The sequence below is a fragment of the Tyto alba genome, unplaced genomic scaffold, assembly GCF_018691265.1.
Source record: "Tyto alba isolate M040663 unplaced genomic scaffold, T.alba_DEE_v4.0 Super-Scaffold_1000006, whole genome shotgun sequence".
In the NCBI taxonomy this organism is placed as follows: Eukaryota; Metazoa; Chordata; class Aves; order Strigiformes; family Tytonidae; genus Tyto; species Tyto alba.
In genome coordinates this window covers 32706106-32712160 of record NW_024881272.1, presented here as the reverse complement: position 1 = coordinate 32712160, position 6055 = coordinate 32706106, and positions in this window count along the sequence as shown.

The following is a 6055-nucleotide window of genomic DNA, read 5'->3' as shown; positions in this document are numbered from 1 at the left end:
CCGGCCCCGCCGCCATCACCGGCGGCCGCTGCGCGCGGTTCCCTCACGGCGTGTTCCGTTGTCGTTTCAGTGGTTTGCTTTTTAATTTTTTTTTTTGTGTCTTTTGACTCCGCTACAGCAAAATGGTTCCCAAATCTAGAAACGCCCTGGAGGCCGGTAGTACTTAAATCTCCAGCCTAAACACATCTTTGTTGACGTGCCCACTGTGTTTTCCAGTTCAACTTGCAGCTGTGTTTCTTTTCTAAAAGTACATCAGAGCAACAGCATCTCTTCTCAGCTCTCCTAGGCTAGACATGTTGAGGAGTTTCGGGGTTTGTTTAGTCTTTTGTAAAGTAGGTTCTTCATTAATCTGTTTTAAGCTGCTTAGAAATAATCATTGGCTATATCAGGAGCCAAGGGTTTAAAAAAAAAAAAATGCAGGATTTATAAAGGATGTGACTTGAATTTCTTGAGTATCTGGAACTGGCATTTCTGTTTAACATCCTACAGAAGGATGTTGTCTCTTACATTGTCCGTGTAGTTGGGACTCAACATCACATGTTTGGGTTCATGAAGTTAGGTGTTTTTTTCCATTTTGTGATTTTACTGCCTTCTGCTGGTCCAAGATGATCAGACTGAGTTTATTTTTTTGTCATCAGCACATGATCAGAGCACATGATCTAAAATTAAGCTTCAGTACAAATACCAACAATAGGCGTTTCATATATTTCATGTTGGTTTTTGTTATCTAATCACATGGATATAACATACTTCATGTGGTAGGGTTGATCGGTAAAGAGGGTCATAGGTATTCATGTGCAACAGACATCTTGTTTCAAAGGTCTAGCTGTTGCCTTGAAGTGGAGATGTAGGAGATGACCTTTCTAATCCTTCCCCTGCCTTTCAGCTCACTGCTTGCCCTTGCTAACAGCACTTAATTTCTGTATTCCTATGAATTAGTGATTACAGTCCTCATCCCTTTCAGGAATACTTCAGACTAGCAGCAAGCATCTCTCTATAGCAGAGTTATAGTAGTAATACCACCATGACAAATCTAAAAAATCCTGAAGAATGGTCAGATGTAGTTACTGTTCCTTTTCAGAACTGGAAAGGAGAGGTAATACATCGAAAGTGGCACACGTACCATCTATATCTTTATATTCCCAGCAAAGATAAAGATTTAAAAATAAAGTCCATGTTGTTGTTTGTACTAAACTCGGGAAAGACTGTGGGCCCACAATAGTGGGTAATCTGTCAGTGCAGAAGGAAACAGGCCTCCTGCCTTCAGAATTTTATGACCTGTTTAAAGAGTAATAGTTCTTTAAAGTTTCATCTTTGCTTTTATTCTCAAAGACAAAGATGAATGTGCTTGTCTGTTTGCGTGTGGTCTTGAATATTGAGAGCTGAGTAGCTAATGTGGCTTGGATTTGGCTAAATGTTGAACAAAAAATTACTTAGTTGATCAAATGAAATGGCTATTCCCTTGCCTGAAATTAGTTGCCTGCACCTTCCTGCTCTGAAATTTAATAACCATGCCCTGATTTGATAGGCCACACAATATGCCATCTGGATATACGCTGTAAATCCCTCAGGCAATCAGGTTATGAGAATGAAGATATTTATTTTCTGCTTTTTGCATCAGTCAGATCATGCAAAACAAAGCTTTGACTGCAAAATAATTACTCAGACAACCATAAATAAGTATCTGTAAAGAGATAGTTTTCTTCACATTCACTAATTCCTATTTCTCTAGGAAAGATTTGCAGAGGGAGTGGGAAAGAACATATTTCATTCAACAGACTTCTAACATGTTGCAGAGTTTACACTTTCCACATTTTAATGGCATGAAGGCCATGCAAACCATCTTTGAGTCCTATTTGTGCTAAATCAGTATAGTACTAGTAAGAAAATATTTAAAATCTATGTTCATGGAAAATATAATTTGTCTTTGCTTTTTTTAATCGGTAAACCAAGCAGGTAACACCAAGAGGCAACATCAAGAAGACTAAAAATTAAGAGACAATACTCTCTGCTTTATGGGTCTTAGAGATACCATGGTTACACAACATTTACCCACCAAATACTGCAGAATGGTAAGAGAGCACCGAATTGCGGGGCAGTCAGGGGAAAGGAGCTTCTATTCTCCCATATCAGCCACCAGCCTACTAGATTGCCTCTGGGAGTCATCTAAGCATTCATCAATAATCTGCAATACATTTAGAAAAGCCCATTAAACATTTGGACGACAGTATGTGCTTTCCCAAACACCCGTTTGTCTGTTGTCTAAACAGAGCAGACCTTGGCTCAAGTATCTGTAGAGAAGGGAATTTTTCCTTGTTTATTTTTAGTTTCATTTCCGAGGGAAGTAAGCCATATGTGATCTGTTTCCCTCTGGAAAGTTTTGAAACCACTCTGCAATTTAATCAAGCTTGCAGCACCTCAGAGATACTAAATACCTCCAGTTCTTGTGGAAATACATGCTTGGGTAAAAAGAGACCCTGGAATAAGATAAAGGGAGAACACTGGAATCTGGGCTGTGTTCATTCTGCAGCTCACAGAACTACTTGTTAAAATAGGTTACAACAAGGTTGCTCCCACCTATTTAAGAACAGAAAACCTCAGACATGCCTGTGGAATGGTTGCTTGCGCTTAGCAACACTACTGAAAATAGAAGGATTAGATAAATGAGACAGAGCTTTATAAAGATGAGAAGCATTATTGATTAAAAATGAAAAGCTATGACAACTATTTCACCTCCGAAGCAAACCCATTACTCCAGAGCGTTGTGGGTTTCGCAAAGTTGGGATTTTCAAGGTTGATAGTCAAAGCATGTACACCATAAAGCACCAAAGCAGCACGTACGCCTGAGGGATCCTTCCAGGGAACAAGGGATTCTCCCAAGTAGCTTCTTGAGATGTTCCCATCTGCATGCACAGACTCTGACTACGCTGTCTGCTGAGGGTGGCCCCGAGGTCCTTCTGCAGATTAGACTCACCCCGAGTGTGAATCTGCTCACGTGTGCTTGGTATGTCAGCCTGCCTGTGGAAGCAACTGTGGCAGTAATTTGTGCACCATCCTTTCAAGCAGTAATGCGGGATGAAAGGGACCGAGTGAACATACCTCCTCACCTCAGATTGCTGCTGAGGTGTTTGTCTCCGTGGATGTAGCCAGCATGCTTCTGCTCATACCACCCACTCCATGCAAAACCAGATTTTCTTACCCTATCCTAGGATTAGCTAGGGAAGAGGAAGTTCCAGTAGAATACCTGTAAGAATCTGTGCCAATGCCACCTTTAATTTAAGATCTTAGATAAATATCTGGAAGAGAAAATAGAGAGCATGTTAGTGACATTTACAGAGTATTAAACAGGGAGAGATTGAAAGCTGTATTCAGGGTAGGAACATAAACTACCTGAAAATTATAGATATGAGCAGAAATTAATGGGAACTCAGTTGCGAAGACTGCAAATCCTTATCTGAGATTTCAGTTCATGAACCCATCTGTTAAAATGAAGAAATCTGAAAGTAGTGCCAGGAGACAAAGAATAAAGGCAAAAATGAAGCAGACATCAAATAGTGCCATATGAAGAAGGCTGCAGAAGGGCCAGTGCAGGTGAAGATGCCAATTTCCATTTCTCCCTCAAAAGGAACTTTTCCTGCTGTAGAAGTATGAGTCTGACCACCGTTCCTGCGCAGTGTCTGCTGGCCTACCCAGCTGCTCCACCTCAAATAGTGGCGGTAAGTCCAAGAGCAAGGGAGGAACCAGACACCACTGCTGCTTCCCCCAGTTTCAAATAGCAGGGGTGCCTGGAACTGCTGTGCTTCTCCCCGGGGAGAGGAAGCGTGATCTTCCTGTGGGTCAGGCTCACGGGCTGGGAGGTTCTGCTCTAGGCAGAATGTTTTACACACGGCTGTTTTGCGCCATGCAGTAGTTGATGGGATTTGATTTGGTATCCAGAACTACAAAATACCTCCCTTCCTTTGCTGTGGGGATTCCTTGTGATCTTCTGATGTCTGGGGTGAGCAACACCATTCCCTATAAAAATGGTCTTTGATACACGGGACTTGGGGCATCTTGGCTCTGCTTCCAGCTCAGCTGTCATTAGCTTTTGCTATGCCTGGCTTGAGCCATCTATAAACAAAACAATATGGGTGTGAGGGATGTCGGAGAGTCATCACTCTTTACTCTCCTGGTTTCTCATTTGAATCATTCTCACCAGAATTGGGGCACTGGGCAAATGAGGCTGCTCCTTCCTGCTCTGAGAACACCAGCAGATATCCACTCTTGCCATAGATATCTTGAGAAGATAATTATGCTTGTACAATTTACATTACCCATATATAGTCCTTATCTTGAAAGAAATTATTTGCGAAGCGAGGCAGAGATTTGGCCCTTAATGGCTGTAATTCGTTTCACTTAGCTGCCAGTAGATGGCTCTCTGAATTTGCAGTCCCTTATTTACTACATTGTTTATTGAATTATGTTGGACACATTTGCAGTGGAAAATGTTTTCAGTGTGTTTGCTTTGAGGAAGTTTACGTAAGAAGAACAAGGAAGCAATGGACTGAGTAAATAGACTGCTAGCAAACAAGACACAGGATTGGTTCACCTTTTTCAAAATGTTTTATGGCTACAATCCAGAAGATTTTTCCTGTTCAGGACCTAATCTTATAATTATCAGGCTCAATAAGTTACGTATGTGTTCACAGGTTGCTTTTACTGAATTTAATTATAACTGAATAAAGTTAATTCTCAGTGAAAAAGCATTTTAATTTAAAGGATGCATGTGGTTTATGGACAGGTACGCTAGTGCACTGATTGAAATGCTCCTTCGTTCACATCCCTTCAGTGTGAGACATGTTGTTTCACGGATACGTGTGTGTTAATAGAGCCATGAACTTTAGATAGGCATTTAGCCCAAATACAGCTTGCAGGTGTAGACTCAGCAGTTTATTCCTCACCTTTTTGTTACTTGGTTTATCAGAGGAGACTAAAAGGTGACTTTCAACATGACAGTCCATGTTTTGATAAATTGCTGGGCTTTTCCCCCAGCCCCCAAATCAGCAAGGTAATTAGAAGGGAAATGCGCCAGCTACAGGGGAGACCCATCCCCTTTCCCAATGTCCCTCAAATCCCAATGTAGTACATGCTCAGTCTTTGTCCTGGTGAGTACTAATGCACCGAGGACAAGTGAGGGTCACCCCCCAGCTCCTCAGAGACCACCTACCTGGAGCAGCAGATGCTTATTGATGACTGCTGCATAAATGGGCTAACATCTTTTTGGAAACTGGGATGTCTTTGAAAGGCGGATGCATTCTACCATTGTAATCCGGTGTAGAACAAGCTAGGTTCCTTCTCTGCTTTCTAAACCATGATGAAGAATTACAACGTGTTAAGGCAGAATAAGTATTCAGTATCCTCATAACGCTGATGAAGTTTCAGGTTTTAAATCGGTTACTAGAAATATGTAACCTCCATCCAAATACTAATTTAAATTAAGTTGGGCTGTATGGAGCTATTAACTGCAGTGTATACTGTTCCTCCACTGAAGTTAGTCTTGATTTGTCTTCACCCTCATTCTGAGATACCAGTCACCCTTCAGGACAATACACAGGCACAAACAACTTGATGGAAAATAAGCAGCCAAGTATTCCAAATACATCATCAGTTGCATACAATTCCACCCTAGTTTAAAATAAAATAGTTTTGTTTTCTACTGCAGGTAAAATCTGCCATGCAACAGTTGTTTTTGAATCAGAGGAAGCTGCTAGCTCCTAAAGAGATGCCTGGAGAAATTTTTTTTGTAGCCTGAAATTCCATGTAACAGGTCTCTGTCCAGTGAGTCACATTCTCCTCTTTGCAAAGCATGACTTTGTTCCTTCAGACAAAACATTTCCTTCAATTAATTCTCTTCACTTTTAAGATGAGAAAACAAGAGGCAGGAAGGTTATGTGACTCACAGCGCCTGTCAGTGGCAGCACTCACCTTAGTACTCAGAATAACACAGTGACGCCACATCATCAATCATACTGACTTGCCAGAGATACGGAGGCAGGATTTGTTGATACCATGAATT